The following is a 16,904-nucleotide window of genomic DNA, read 5'->3' as shown; positions in this document are numbered from 1 at the left end:
CGCTTCCCCTCCGCCGTGATCATTATCCTCGCTGGAATCTGTAATTTTGTGAAAAATAAATGGTGTTAATAACCATAAAGTCTTCTCTGTTTTCCTATGAAGGAAGCGCTTAAGGGTTGAATGCTAATTAATTGAATGCAACATGCCGGCAATATCGTTTCCTTGATATGTAACCCGTAGTGTCCCCCCATGACTACAAATACCAGCTTTCCTCAGTACACAGCTGCTGCGGCGCAACTTCTAGAGTCGCTTTGCAACGTGAACTCTCCCTGACCTGAGGATAGGGGAAAAAAATGGGTCTCCCCTGATTTACTGCAATTCTTTGTTTTTTTTTCCTTGTGCTCTAATTTGCCTGCTGGGAGATTGTGAGTAGCGTCAGGCTATGCATTTATTTGTCTTTGAAGTTAATATTAATTAGCGCTCTCATTATCACTTATTAAAACATACACTGGGTCCATAGGAGACGGCCCCGTGGCTAATCGACGAGTTAAATCTCGTTTTCTCTCAAAGTGAGAATTTTTCATTCAAAGTTATTATGCCTGTGGGTCAGTGGGTAAGAGCATGGGCCGTCTGCAGGACCACAGGGCACTTACCCCATGCTTATATTTCAGTGATTTCCATATAGGAGGTTGAAGCATCACAGCATGAAAACATTTCTGTAATGTTAAAAGGAATTAATTGGATTAGACTGTAATGTTTTTGTTTCTTTTTGTCTTTTTGACACTTCCATTTACGTTAATGTAAAATCACCTACAATTCAGCCATGAGGGATATTAATCAACCTTTGAATGGAGCCATTTAGTGAAACTAAGCAGAGATTTGGAAAAAAATGATAAAAAGAGGAAGGACTTGCTATTTATACAATGAATGAGTTTATGGGAAAATTTAAAAACCTCATTGATCCTTGCAGCCTCTTCTAGCTCGGCCGGGGTCTTGCGGAACTGATGTGCCAAGAGTGGATGCAAGAGATTAGTAAAGCTATAGGGACATGTGCCCCATGTTCTAGATGCCAAGGGGTTTGAAAAAATGGTACTTAGCCTCATCGGGGTAGTTAGACAAACAGAACTTGCAAATTCTTCTGAAACAATAGGGAAACTCAAAGAGGAGACCTCCCGGATAGGGATGAGCTGATCTGTGGAAGTTCAGTTTGGGTACCAGAACTGTACCCAAATTTGAACCAGAATCCAAAGCCCATTGGAAACAATGGAGACCCGAACTTTGGATCTGGAAAATCTCTCCCTCATCCCTGGTTGTCCTTGGGACTCCGAACATTCCAGGAGAAGTTCGGAATTTAGCATTGGACACTCATTAAAAACCCCGAACTTTTACTCTACTCCTGGACTTTTGAAACATCTGCAAATCTCCTGGACTCCACTGAACCTGTCTGAAACATCTGGGAAACTATTCCAAAAGGTCTCTTCATTCACGCAAAGGAGCATTGAGAAGTGTGCAAATTAGTTAAAAAAGGGCATGGATTGAGTAACGGGCATGGTTACAGCCAATATTTGCTTAAGGGGTCAAAATGAGCGTATAACACAGCTGAATGCTATCCGATATTTTAGCATGCAGCATGCAGTGAGTGCATCCTTTACTCAGATCACGCGCACCCATTCAAGTCTATGGATGCGAATGAAACATCGGACTGCACTCGGATGTGCAGTTCGATGTACGTGAACACAGGCAGTGGAGAAGATGGAGAAATTAACTTCTCTGTCTTCTCCACACCTGCTTCGATTCTCTCATGCAAGACATAGTTTGACCTCGGCCTAAAATGGTTACCCCTCTCGTATGCTTGTCCTCAAAACTTGGGAAGATGCAATTTGCAATATACATCTAGTGTAAATCTGTTGGAAATATTGCAAAATTTTGGAGAAATTCATAGCTGTGCAAACATGTTGAAATTTCTGCCAGCCCGCCAACTTTTTGAAAAAATGGTCAGAGTTTAGGAGGAAGGGACATGGACGAGCCTGGCTCAACAAATTTTTCATCATTTACACCACAAAAGTGGTGTAAATTTCGACAGAAATGTATTCAAATCAACGACTGACAAATGTTTCTGTCTCTGGCGCATGGCATCTGAAAGATACTTTTACACGCCTCTTAATGAATTTTACTCCAGGGCCCCCCTGGATCACGATTGGCATACAAAACGGCAATGTTGATGAAGCAGCCTATAAGTATTTAGATCATACTTTCCTGCTCCTCTGGAAAGTTGAGGTGTCTCCTGGAATAAAGGTTCATGAAGATGATGGTGATGTTCTTCGTATGGACTGCTGCTCCTCCCGTTCAAGCAGCATTGCTTGAGTGTTTCATCTTTATGCCACTGGGATCATCATCAGATCATCGAAATAGGGCAAGGAAAGATATGTGACCTGCAAATGGGCCGTGAGTATGAACGTCCCACAAAATCCTTTTCAAAAGTTGACAACTATGATTTCGATAGCTAGGGCAACAAATCAAGAAACTGAACCTTTGCACCAGGTGCTAAAAAGCCATTCTAGAGTGCCGGGTTCCAGTGAATGTGTACTCCAGTCTCTAATGTTGAGTGGTTAAGTGTCCCATTTTAAGTCTTCATTGATTCTGAGTTGGTTGAACTTTCTTGCTTTTGACCAATATTTGTGAACAGAATCAGACTTTCCCGATAGATAACCAGAGAATCCACCACTCTGTGCCACGTTGCTCTTCATTTGTACCAGTGCCACAACATTGCAAAACTAAGGGTGTGTATTGATTATGGAACAATGCAGGAAAAGGATCCCATTATGATTTTTCTTTCTACGAGACTGACCCCACTCCTTCTATATACAGTGCTGGCCAAAAGTATTGGCACCCCTGCAATTCTGTCAGATAATACTCAGTTTCTTTCTGAAAATGATTGCAATCACAAATTCTTTGGTATTATTCTCTTCATTTAATTTGCTTGCAAGGAAAAAACACAAAAGAGAATGAATCAAAAATCAAATCATTGATCATTTCACACAAAACTCCAAAAAAGGGCCGGACAAAAGTATTGGCACCTTCAGCCTAATACTTGGTTGTACAACCTTTAGCCAAAATAATTGCGAACAACCGCTTCCGGTAACCATCAATGAGTTTCTTACAATGCTCTGCTGGAATTGTAGACCATTCTTCTTTGGCAAACTGCTCCAGGTCCCTGATATTTGAAGGGTGCCTTCTCCAAACTGCCATTTTGAGATCTCTCCACAGGTGTTCTATGGGATTCAGGTCTGGACTCATTGCTGGCCACCTTAGAAGTCTTCAGTGCTTTCTCTCAAACCATTTTATAGTGCTTTTTGAAGTGTGTTTTGGGTCATTGTCCTGCTGGAAGACCCATGACCTCTGAGTGAGACCCAGCTTTCTCACACTGGGCCCTACATTATGCTGCAAAATTTGTTGGTAGTCTTTAGACTTCATAATGCCATGCACACGGTCAAGCAGTCCAGTGCCAGAGGCAGCAAAGCAACCCCAAAACATCAGGGAATCTCCGCCATGTTTGACTGTAGGGACCGTGTTCTTTTCTTTGAATGTCTCTTTTTTTTTTCCTGTACACTCTATGTTGATGCTTTTTCCCAAAAAGCTCTACTTTTGTCTCATCTGAAGATGTGAATTAGAGCAGAGTTTAGAGTTGCACAGTCTAAATATATATACTGTATCAGACAAAATAAGTATGGACCGTCCATGCTACAACCCACTCGCTAGATATATATATAGATGGCCAATCGTTGAAAAACTATACATAAAGGAGTGCCGAAGCAGAAAACAACGATCACATGGCCATAATGTGAAAAATGTGTATAAACTTTATTGAAAAATTCTTTACATACAAAGTAGAAAATGGAGCAAAATGTCCAGGGAGACAAATGAGTACCAAATCAACATACAAATCGTTAAAACATAAGTAAAAACAGGCAGGCAGCATAAGAAATGCAGGAATCTCATCTCACAACTACCATACTCCCCATTATCATATGCTTAGGAGACTCTAACAAATATGAAGGGACACCATGGCGAAACATCAATATATATTATAAATAGCCATGTCCCAGGGGTAAACATCTAGGTGGGAGACGGAGAGCCTGCACGATACGTGCTTCCCCGACGCGCGTTTCGGCGCTATTGCCTTTCTCAAGGGGACTGTCTCATCTGACCAGAGAACATTCTTCCAAAACGTTTTAGGCTTTCTCAGGTAAGTTTTGGCAAACTCCAGCCTGGCTTTTTTATGTCTCGGGGTAAGAAGTGGGGTCTTCCTGAGTATCCTACCATACAGTCCCTTTTCATTCAGACGTCGACGGATAGTACGGGTTGACACTGTTGTACCCTCGGACTGCAGGGCCGCTTGAACTTGTTTGGATGCTAGTCGAGGTTCTTTATCCACCATCCGCACAATCTTGCGTTGAAATCTCTCGCCAATTTTTCTTTTCCGTCCACATCTAGGGAGGTTAGCCACAGTGCCATGGGCTTTAAACTTCTTGATGACACTGCGCACGGAAGACACAGGAACATTCAGGTCTTTGGAGATGGGCTTGTAGCCTTGAGATTGCTCATGCTTCCTCACAATTTGGTTTCTCAAGTCCTCAGACAGTTCTTTGGTCTTCTTTCTTTTCTTCATGCTCAATGTGGTACACACAAGGACACAGGACAGAGGTTGAGTCAACTTTAATCCATGTTAACTGGCTGCAAGTGTGATTTAGTTATTACCAACACCTGTTAGGTGCCACAGGTAAGTTACAGGTGCTGTTAATTAGAGAAGCATCACATGATTTTTCAAAAGGTGTCAATACTTTTGTCCACCCCCTTTTTTAGGTTTGGTGTGGAATTATATCCAATTTGGCTTTAGGACAATTCTTTTTGTGTTTTTTTCATTGAAGACAAATTAAATGAAGAGAATAATACCAAAGAATTTGTGATGGCAATCATTTTCAGGAAGAAACTGAGTATTATCTGACAGAATTGCAGGGGTGCTAATACTTTTGGCCAGCACTGTACATCTCGACTGGTACAAGTGCCGTTTGTCTTCTCCACATGGTATTGACCATTGTCTTGTCTATGATGGAGATGTTTGCAATTTCTTCTATTCTCTCAATACAATAACCAATAATGGGAATGTGAATACATTTTGCAGGGGTTCCTTTTATTTTATTGAGTGCTGATTGTCTCTCTGCAGTACATAATCCTTGCGACAGAAGCGTGGCAGCACATTAACATCATGATTCACAGTCATATGGCGAAATATGACAAAGTAACTAATTATGATGAAGTGATTCACTCTTAAATTTGATTTAATATTATTTTGCCCCAATTCACATTTAAAGGGATATCAATTCCTATTAAGAATTGTCATTTAAAGTGAATTTGTAATGGGTTAGAACTGAAAAGTATTGCCACAACCCATCACAGGGGATATACTGTATCCTTGAACTGTATTGTTACTTTTGTTCAGTAAAGTATCTGGTCAACCAAAAGATTATGTTATTCTACACTATTGTGACAGTGTCACTGGTTTTATATGTGAGGGGAGGTATGTGTCACTCAGGATGCTCTCCTGTGTGAACTAAGACCTACTTTATTTTTCTGCCAGCGTGTTATATGCTGGTAGGCTTACTCTGTTAAAGGGTGTGCGGTCTTATGGGAATGGCAAAGAGGGCAGGACGCCATTCCCCCTACCTCCCCTCAGGGTGTGGCTGAGCAATGTGTAAAAGCTCAGTCCTTTTTTTTTTTTTTTCCTGTGGAGTGTGGTCTGGAGGGGGAAGTCTCCAGACAGTATTGTGGAAGCTGCAGAGCTTGTTACCTGTGCAGTTTATGCTATTGAGAGCGGGCAGAACCCGCTCACCTATGGACTGAGCTATACTTTGTTTTGTTTTCCCGTTTAACCCAGAGGGGTCTTGTTTGTTTTTCCTGCGGAACCCTGCATGAGTTTATGCCAGATAATAAACCAGCAGAAAGGTAACCTGAGAACGTGTGTCCTGAGTCTGCCTCTGGGAGAGCCGAGCGAGTCGTCTTGCCACAGTTGGTGTGAGAGTGCGTGCAGGATTACAGGAACACGTGTACCTGCCACAAAGACCGGTGGATGTCCTGGGTGAAGGCTGCCAGCCAGCCAGAGAAGTCCAGCAGCATGGAGGAGCTCATTAAGCACCTGGTCCAGAGCCAACAGAGCATGCAGCAGCAACACCTACAGAGCCAGCAGAGCATGCAGCAGCAGCACCAGGAGACGACCAAACTGTTGCTTCAGCAAATCCAGTTGCAGCAAAAGTCGCAGCTGCAGCACCAGCAGGAGGCGCAACAGCAGATACAGCTTATGGCGGACGCCATCCAGAGCAGGGCGGCCGCCCCACCCCCAGGGCCGACTGATGATTCTCACGTCAGGAAGGCGGTAAGGCGGGCCATGCAGAAGATGACCCCTGGGGATGATGTAGAAGCATTTCTGACTGTTTTTGAGAGGGTGGCTGATCGGGAGAGACTTCCACCAGCACAGTGGGCAGAGGTTCTGGCGCCATATTTATCGGGTGAACCCCAGAAGGCTTATTTTGACTTGGCGCTGCAAGATGCTAAGGAGTATCCCAAACTAAAGACAGAGATCTTAGCACGTCTGGGAGTAAATATGGCGGTGAGAGCCCAACGAGTTCATCACTGGGCGTATGCTAGCGACAAACCCTCTCGCTCGCAGATGTTTGACCTCCTGCATCTTGTTCAGAAGTGGCTACAACCGGAGTCCTCCACTCTGTCCCAGATGGTTGAGCGGGTGGTGATTGACAGATTCATGTATTCCCTTCCCAAGCCAGTACAGACCTGGGTTGCCCAGGGTGATCCCCAGAACGCAGATGACTTTATCGGCCTGGTAGAGAGGTACCAGGTAGTTGAGAGATCTCTTGGGAAACCGGATGCAGTCACTTCTCCCTACTGGGATACCAAAAAGGGGGTGGGTTCAGCACGGAAGGGGTCTAGAGCCACCACTGGTGGACGTCCCACTCCCACTGAAGGTGCCATTAGAACGGTTGGTAAAGATATAGTTTGTTGGCGGTGTCACCACCCTGGACATGTAGCCGCCAGGTGTCAAATATCCCCTGAGCCCATGGACTGCAGCCTAGGCAGATGGTTCTCCTATTATGCCTATCCAGCCTGTAGCGTGGACTGTCGACCCGGCAAGCGTGTGCAGTCCCCTTGAGGAAGGCACGCAGCGCCGAAACGCGCGTCGGGGATACACACACGGAGTGTGTTTTGTTTTCTTCTCTCCCCCTCATAGAGGTAAAAATGATCTCTGACTTACACTGTTATGGATACATAGTAGGGAGAGGACATGTGACTATTTGCCCATGGTGATTATGCTGCTCTTCTGTCTGATCAAACAATGTTTACATACACACCTGATCTATATAGCGCAGCATCTTGTCCACCTTACTTTATTTTCAACCACGGACACTTTCCATGTTTTAGTCACACTCCGTGATATGTTTGCTTGTTTTTTAATATCTTTTTACGCTACTGTACATCGATTTTCATTGCTATATGTGTTTGTACATGTATCTATTGTCTCCCCAAACTCTCTGTTGTTTGATATTTAATAAAGTTTTTTCTATTTTTCTAACCATTGGGCTACTATCGTTGTTTGGTGCTTTGCACTCCTTCTTTTTGTTATGTTAACGATGGCCCCTATATAACCTGACTTGTAGAATGCTATAACATTGTTATATTATATACTACTTAGTGGCATTCTTAAGTCTGATTCTAATTTCTCTTTTTTTTTAGTGTCCATTAATGGAGTAAAAGTGCTTGGGCTGTTGGACTCCGGGAGTCTGGTGACCTTGATCAGAGCAACCCTTCCCCACCAGTTGATCCCTTCCAATACCCTGGGCGTTCGGTGCATCCATGATGACGCCAAGGACTATCCCGTGGCCACAGTGACAGTGGGGACAGACTGTGGTGCCCAGTCCCATGAAGTCGGGGTAGTGAAGGACCTGATACACCCCGTCATATTGGACCGTGATTTTTCCTTATTCTGGGACTTGTGGGGGAAGGGAACTGGACTAAGTAGCATGGGGAAAAGCCAGGTCCTTGAAGAAGAACCCGCGCTGAAGTCTCAGATGGAGGAGTTCCCACTGTGCATCCTTGTCGGTGACGAGGGTGAGACAGTGACCGAGGAGGCTGACCTCCCTGCGTTAGATATGTCCAGAGAGAACTTTGGGACTGCTCAAGTTCGAGACCTGACCTTAAAAGGGGCCTTCGACCAGGTTACTGTATGTAATGGGGTTGCCCAAGAGCCGGGGGCAGACACCAGATTCCCCCACTTTGCAGTGCAGGGGGAGTTGCTATATCGGGTGGCCAAACTGAGGGGCGGTGAGATAGTGGAACAGCTGTTAGTGCCGGGGCCATACAGACGGCGGGTGCTAGTTATGGCCCATTCACATGTTCTGGGGGGACAGCTAGGGGTCGAGAAAACTCAGGAGAGGATACTAAGAAGGTTTTATTGGCCAGGGTGTTATCGAGAAGTTCAAAACTATTGTAGGTCCTGCCCCACCTTCCAAATAACCACTCCCTCCTCCCACTTCCGTAGCCCCTTAGTCCCACTACCTGTGATAGAGGTTCCCTTTGAGAGGATTGCCATGGACCTCGTGGGCCCCTTAGTTAAATCAGCTCGGGGCCACAAATATATCCTGGTCGTCATGGACTATGCGACCTGATACCCTGAAGCGGTTCCCCTAAGGAACTCGTCCAGTAAAAGTATAGCCTGAGAGCTGGTTCATATTTTTGCTCGGACAGGTCTGCCAAAAGAGATTCTGACAGACCAAGGAACCCCCTTCATGAGCAAGGTGATGAAGGAGCTTTGCAGAGTCCTTCAGATAACTCCACTTCGGACCTCGGTTTATCATCCACAGACGGATGGCCTAGTGGAACGCTTCAACAAGACCTTAAAGGCGATGCTCAAGAAGGTCGTGGAAAAGGATGGGTGGGACTGGGACTACCTGCTCCCATTTCTGCTTTTCTCGGTCAGAGAAGTTCCTCAAGCCTCCACTGGCTTTTCTCCATTTGAGCTCCTATATGGGCGGCATCCAAGAGGTCTCCTAGACATCGCCAAGGAAACTTGGGAGGCTGAAGTCACGCCACACCGGAGTATCATCGAACATGTCGCCCAGTTACAGGAGAGAATGTCAAAGGTGATGCCCATCGTGAAGGAACATCTCCTCCAGGCGCAAGAAGCCCAGGCGAGGGTCTATAACCGGTCGGCAAGACTAAGACCGTTCCAGCCCGGGGACCGTGTTTTGGTGCTGATCCCTACTGTCGAGAGCAAGCTCCTCACCAAATGGCAAGGTCCATACGAGGTAGTGGATAAAGTCAGCGAGGTTAATTATAAAGTCCATCAGCCTGGCCGAAGAAAGCCGCATCAAATATATCATATAAATTTACTCAAACCGTGGCGGGACCGTGAACCTGTGGAAACTCCTTGCCTGCGAGCTGCACCAGAAGGCAAGGTGGAGGAGGTCACTATTGCAGAGACTCTATCACCGGCCCAGAAGCAACAGTGTCGAGAATTACTACAGCGGAATCGGGAGCTGTTCTCAGAGTTGCCGGGGCATACTCAACTGGTAGAGCATGACGTGCTGACAGAATTGCACGTACGAGTGAATTTGAAGCCATATCGGATTCCGGAAGCCCGCCGGGAGGTGATCTCGGCTGAGGTGAAAAGGATGTTAGACCTCGGGGTAATAGAGGAGTCAAAGAGTGGGTGGTCGAACCCAATCGTCCTCGTGCCGAAACCCAATGGAGAGTGGAGGTTTTGTAATGACTACCGCCGGCTGAATGAAGTATCCAAGTGTGACGCGTACCCGATGCCCCGCGTCGATGAACTCATCGAGAGGCTTGGACTGGCGAGGTACATCACCACTCTTGACCTGACGAAGGGCTACTGGCAGATCCCCATGTCCCAGATGGCTAAGGAGAAGACGGCTTTCTCAACACCTGATGGGTGTTTTCAATACACGCGGATGCTGTTCGGACTACAGGGGGCCCCAGCCACGTTCCAGAGGGCTATGGATCGGATCCTAGCCTCACATAAGAAGTATGCCGCAGCCTACCTCGACGACATTGTGGTCTTTAGCCCAGACTGGGCTAGTCACCTACCTAAACTACAGGCCGTTCTGGAGGCGCTAAGGAAGGCAGGATTTACCATAAATCCGAGAAAGTGTGCCATCGGAAAAGAGGAGGCCAAGTACCTGGGCTATGTTGTTGGGAGAGGCGAAATAAAGCCGCCGCAAATCAAGAAAGTGGAGGTAATTCAAACCTGGCCGCAACCGCTCTTGAAGAAGCAGGTGAGAGCATTCCTGGGAATGGTGAGATACTACCGGCGATTTATCCCGAATTTCGCCATGATTGCCGCGTCACTAACGGATCTTCTAAAAGGCACCAAATCAACCATGGTGAAGTGGACGGAAGAACCGGAGACCGCGTTTCAACAGTTGAAGCTAACACTGTGCAAGCAGCCGGTCCTGGTCGCGCCAGACTTCAAGAAAGAATTTGTGGTCCAGACAGACGCTTCAGAAGTTGGTCTAGGAGCCGTACTCTCCCAAGAGATAAATGGGGAAGAACATCCCATTCTCTATCAAAGCCGAAAGCTGTCCTCCTGCGAGAAGAACTACGCCATAGTAGAGAGAGTGTTTAGCCATAAAATGGGCCGTGGATACACTGAAATATTACCTACTAGGCCGAAAGTTTAAATTAGTATCAGACCATGCCCCGTTGAGATGGTTGAGGGAGAAGAGGGGTAAAAATGCCAGGGTAACTAGATGGTTCCTAGAGCTTCAAGATTTTAACTTTCACGTGGAGCATAGGCCCGGGAGGTTACATGGGAATGCAGATGCCCTCTCTAGGATTCCCTGCCTGGTGTCAGAAGGTGCCCAACCCCCCGGCTTTGGGCAGAGGGGGGGAATATGTGACAGTGTCACTGGTTTTATTTGTGAGGGGACGTATGTGTCACTCAGGATGCTCTCCTGTGTGAACTAAGACCTACTTTATTTTTCTGCCAGCGTGTTATATGCTGGTAGGCTTACTCTGTTAAAGGGTGTGTGGTCTTATGGGAATGGCAAAGAGGGCGGGACGCCATTCCCCCTACCTCCCCTCAGGGTGTGGCTGAGCAATGTGTAAAAGCTCAGTCCTTTTTTTTATCTCTGGAGTGTGGTCTGGAGAGGGAAGTCTCCAGACAGTATTGTGGAAGCTGCAGAGCTTGTTACCTGTGCAGTTTATGCGAGAGGTAGCGGGCGGAACCCTCTCAACTATGGACTGAGCTATACTTTGTTTTGTTTTCCCGTTTAACCCAGAGGGGTCTTGTTTATTTTTCCTGCGGAACCCTGCATGAGTTTATGCCAGATAATAAACCAGCAGAAAGGTAACCTGAGAACGTGTGTCCTGAGTCTGCCTCCGGGAGAGCCGAGCGAGTCGTCTTGCCACACTATGTTGTGTTATATTCACACTAGGAATTGTCCCTTTAAGAAACCTGGTGCCTTGTGTCAAATGGTTTCCAAACTGTGGCCCTTATAAATATAATGAGTCTGTCTTGGATGGATTTTGTATGAAGTGACTACACAGGTTGACTAAAGTCACAGATCATCTGTGCCAGATGTTGGTGCCACACGAACCTCATTCAAGGTTGGTGTAGCTTATAAAACAGGGGAGCTATGGCACCTTGTGGTTCATATCAGTATACGGTGGTAAGGATGAAATGTGCTCAGACTATGATCTGTATCGGAATGCCTGCAGGAAGAATTTAGGGCTCAGACGCTTGTTGTGCCATGCATCTGGAAATATTAAAACTGCTATGAGCATGATACCCTTGAAGATGTTTTGCAAAAACCTACCTGAAGCCCAAAGTTGTGGAGACCACCATAGTTTTGTTAAATGTAAAGTACCATAACCTCCATGCTCAGTATTGAAGTGTAATTACATAACTGAAAGACTCATTCCATTAGTGTCTAACCACCAAGCTATGTGCCTCAGTATTAAGGTGTAACCACTATCCTAAGAGACTCATCCTGTTCGTGTGTAACCACGAAGCTCTGTGTTTCAGTATTGAAGTGTAACCATCAAACTAAGAGAATCATCCTATTGGTATGTAACCACCAAGCTCTGTGCCTCAGTATTGAAGTGTAACCATCAAAGAGACTCACCGTTAGTGTGAAACTGCCAAGCTCTGTGCCTTATTGTTGAAGTTTAATCACCAAACTAAGAGACTTTTGAGTCTCTTAGTTTGGAGGTTACACTTCAACAATAAGGCACATCAAGCTCGAGGCATCAGTATTGAAGAGTGTAGCATCGGCGTCTCTGCCCCGTACCCGGCGTTGCGTCCTCCAGCGCTTCTCTCGCCGCTGCTTCCGGCACGCGCTCCTTCCCCGGCAGTGTGCTTAGGGCGCGCGCGCTCTCCGCCTCTCTTAAAGGGACCGTCCTAAGTAGAGATGAGCGTTGTTCTACTCGAACTGTTCGCCAATCTCAAATTCGAGCTGTTTTGGGCGGTGTTCGAGCATTTCGGCAAACACGAACAATTTGAGAAAAATTCGGCTGTTCGAGGTTATGTTCGATAACTGTTCGTGCACCAAAATCATAACTGGATTTTTTCTCAGTAATGATGAAAATTAATGTTAATACGCAGTTTGAGTGTACAGCGGGGTGGGGGGAGGGGCAGGGGATGGATCTCTGCAGGAACAATGAAGATCATTTTTTTTTCTCTTTCCCGCATTTACAGTGGGGAGGTGCAATCTGTCAGCCTATCAGCAGCGCACACACGGAGCGAAGTGCTTTTTTTCACACAAGCAAGGGCATGTGTCATTGATAGTGTATGTCACATGTCCTTGCCCTATAAGACCAAGCCATTTTCCCCGTCGCCACCATTTTCTCACTGCTGCAGCTGCGTGTTAGACAGCACCGCTGTTGCTGTGTGCGCTATACCTTGTTAATTTCAAGCCAATTTTCGCACAAATCTACAGATAGCTTGGGAGTAGGGAATAGTTGTGATTGCAGTCCTTTTAAGGACTAGGTTACAGCATTTCCTACGACTTTTATCAGGCAGGTCTGTGCTCTTAAATAGATAGATTGTGGGAGTAAAGACTAATTGTAATTGGAGTCCTTTTCAGGACTAGGTTACATCAGTTCCTATCAGTTTTTGCCAGGCAGGTCTGTGCCAGTGCTGTGCAAGTTTTTTTCACAGCATTTGGCTGAATCTAGCAAAGCTAATCCTTTTTGGCCTATTGCAGAGTGTGTTAGTCAGTGGAGTAGCCTATCTGTGTTGCAAGATATACCACCTGTGTATAGAATACCAATTTTTTTACTGCACCTAGTGAAGTAAAATCTTTTGGGCATAGCATCATTCTATTAGTCCATCTATACTGACCTCCATCAGGTTGCAAATTGAATATAATTTTTTTCTGCATCTAGCTCTGAAAAAATATTGGGCTTCTAGCTGTGTGTGGGACTTGTTCTATTAATCCATCTATACAGACCTCCATCAGGTTGCAAACTGAATATATTTTTTTCTGCATCTACCTCTGAAAAAATATTGGGCTTCTAGCTGTGTGTGGGACTTGTTCTATTAATCCATCTATACAGACCTCCATCAGGTTGCAAACTGAATATATTTTTTTCTGCATCTACCTCTGAAAAAATATTGGGCTTCTAGCTGTGTGTGGGACTTGTTCTATTAATCCATCTATACAGACCTCCATCAGGTTGCAAACTGAATATATTTTTTTCTGCATCTACCTCTGAAAAAATATTGGGCTTCTAGCTGTGTGTGGGACTTGTTCTATTAATCCATCTATACAGACCTCCATCAGGTTGCAAACTGAATATATTTTTTTCTGCATCTACCTCTGAAAAAATATTGGGCTTGTAGCTGTGTCTGGGACTTGTTCTATTAATCCATCTATACTGACCTCCATCAGGTTGCAAACTGAATATATTTTTTTCTGCATCTACCTCTGAAAAAATATTGGGCTTCTAGCTGTGTGTGGGACTTGTTCTATTAATCCATTTATACAGACCTCCATCAGGTTGCAAATTGAATATAATTTTTTTCTGCATCTAACCCAGCCAATAGTTTTGGCCTAATACCACAGTTTGGCCACTCAGCTCTACTCGGTTCCCATCCATTGTTTTTTTGTGCAAACAACTCCAGAGTTGTGAATTAGTTAACCACCAAAATGAGTGGAAAAAGGCCTGCTGCTGGTGGAAAGGGGAATAGGCGTGTTGGGAAGGGGAAAAAAGGTTGTGTCCGTGGGGTAGGTGTTAAAGCAACAGTAACATCTGCAGAAGAAAGACCATCTTCCAGCCAAACTAAAATGTCTACTTCTTTTAGCGGACAATGTGATAAGATCCCTTTCTTACGGCCACGCCAATCGCTACAAATTCCAGATGAGGCACAAAAACAGCAGGTGCTTCAACGGATATCAAGTGCTCCTTTAAGTGGGCTCTCCTCCACATCAACTTCAACGTCACAAATACTCCAGTCCTCAAAGGTGTCACCCCAATCGCACTTGCTTCCTCACAGCTCCCAAATCTCCAGCTGCCCGTCTGAGTATGAGGTAGAACAGATGGTTGAGTCTGCAGAGCTGTTTACTCATACTATAGCCTGGGAATCAGAGGTCGACTCCAGCACTTCTGTGAATCCAGACGAGGAAATGATCTGCACTGATGCCCAGAATCTTTATGAGTCGGATCCAGGACCAGACGCAGAAGGTTCTGACCATAATGTAGACCCTCATTCCCAAACTGTAACTCCTGTTGGTGGAGACAATGAGGAAGACGATGATAAGACTCAAATACCTGATTGGAGCGACAACTTTAGTTTTTTGTCAGGGCAGGAACAGGTTGGCTCTGAGGACGACGGGTGTGATAACGCACAGGGTGATGATGATGAGGTTGGAGATCCCACTTACTGTCAACCCACAGTCAGCCAAGAGATGAGGTCAGCAGAGGAGGTGGAGGAAGATGCTAGTGACGACGAGGTCAGGTTGCGCCTTCCTGGACAGAGACGTAGTACTGGAAGCACGTCAACAACTGCATCCTCAAACACAACTCTGCCTCTCACCACAAGTCGTGGTGGCTCTTCAGGTCGCATGGGTGCTAAGCCTTGCATAGCCTGGGCATTTTTTCAGATCGATAAAGATGACCCAACTCGTGTTATCTGTAACATTTGTCAGCAAAAGCTAAGCAGAGGCCAAAAAATACATAGTTTGAGTACTTCATGCATGAACCGGCACATGGACATGAAGCATAAGTTGCAGTGGAAAGCTCAGTGTGCTACAATGCGGCCTAGCCGGCCGGGCCAACCACCGTCTGCCATATCTTGTGCATCCGCGGCCTCTTCATCCTCTGTGACTGGGGGGACAGCAGTCACACCTGTTTTGGGGCGCAGACCTGCCACCTCTTTACCCGCAACAGCCAGCGTGATTGACAGGTCATCATTTTCTTTGGAGGTGGTAACACCAGCTGGTGTTGAGCGCTGTCCGACATCGATAGCACCACCTTTGGATCAAGGCAACCTAACATGTCCGCCTGCATCTTCCTCACAGACCGGCAGTTTGCCGGGGACACCCTTATCAACCCCGTCTAAGCACAATAGCCAGCCCTCGGTCCCTCAGATGTGGACAAGTAAAAGACCATTTCCTCCTAGCCATGAGAAAGCTAAGAGGTTGAATTTCACCATCTGCAAGCTCTTGGCTACAGAAATGCTGCCTTTCCGCCTGGTGGACTCAGAGGATTTTCGAGACCTTATGTCCGTCGCAGTGCCCCAGTACCAGATGCCCAGTCGGCACTACTTCTCAAAGAAAGGTGTGCCTGCGCTCCACCAGCATGTCGCACACAACATCACCGCTTCTTTGAGAAACTCTGTGTGTGACAGGGTGCATTTCACCACAGACACTTGGACGAGTAGGCATGGACAGGGGCGTTACATGTCGCTGACTGGGCACTGGGTAACTATGGTGACAGCAGGACAAGGGGCTGCTGTCCAAGTCTTGCCGTCCCCACGAGTTGTGCGTCAATCCTCTTTATGTCAAAGTTCCTCCACTGCTTCTGCCTCCTCAACCTCCTCTCGGTCTTCCACCTGCACCCAAAGCCTGTCTGGTCATGCCACAAGCTTTCTAACTGCGCAGAAGGGATCCTGCACACCTCCTTACTATGCTGGCAGTAGGGCTCAACGTCATCAGGCGGTTTTTACATTGAAATGTCTGGGAAATGTGAGTCACACAGCTGAGGAGTTGTGGTCAGCTCTGGAGAACCAATTTCATGAATGGTTGTCTCCACTGGACCTGAAACCAGGGAAGGCCGTGTGCGACAATGCTGCAAACCTGGGTGCGGCCCTTCGCCGGGGCAATGTCACACACGTGCCTTGTATGGCTCACGTGTTGAACCTGGTTGTCCAGCAATTTTTAGCCCACTATCCCAGACTAGATGGCCTTCTGCAGAGGGCACGGTCGCTGTGTGCTCACTTCCGCCGTTCGCATCCCGCAGCTCAGCGACTTACATCTCTACAGAAGTCGTTGGGCCTGCCACTTCACCGGCTAAAATGCGATGTGCCTACCCGGTGGAATTCAACTCTGCACATGTTGCAGCGACTGTGGCAGCACCGACAAGCCCTGGTGCAATACGTTCTGACGTATAGCCTGGGCCAACGAGATTCAGAGGTGGGGAAAACCACGCTGGAGGAGTGGTCTCAGATCAGGGTCCTATGCACCCTTCTGCACAGTTTTGAAATGACGACGAAGATGTTTAGTGCTGACGATGCCATTATCAGCATGACTATTCCGGTGATTTACATGCTGGAGCACATGTTAAACAGAATTCGGAGTCAGGTGGTGGCACAAGAGGAGGTGGAGGAAGTAGAGGAGGAGGAGTTGTATGCGGAAGGGCTAACATCTGCAAGGTCC

Source organism: Phyllobates terribilis, unplaced genomic scaffold (genome assembly GCF_046119375.1).
Source record: "Phyllobates terribilis strain yellow unplaced genomic scaffold, ASM4611937v1 Scaffold_5__5_contigs__length_657084704, whole genome shotgun sequence".
In the NCBI taxonomy this organism is placed as follows: domain Eukaryota; kingdom Metazoa; phylum Chordata; class Amphibia; order Anura; family Dendrobatidae; genus Phyllobates; species Phyllobates terribilis.
Note: the sequence above shows the minus strand (reverse complement) of the source record.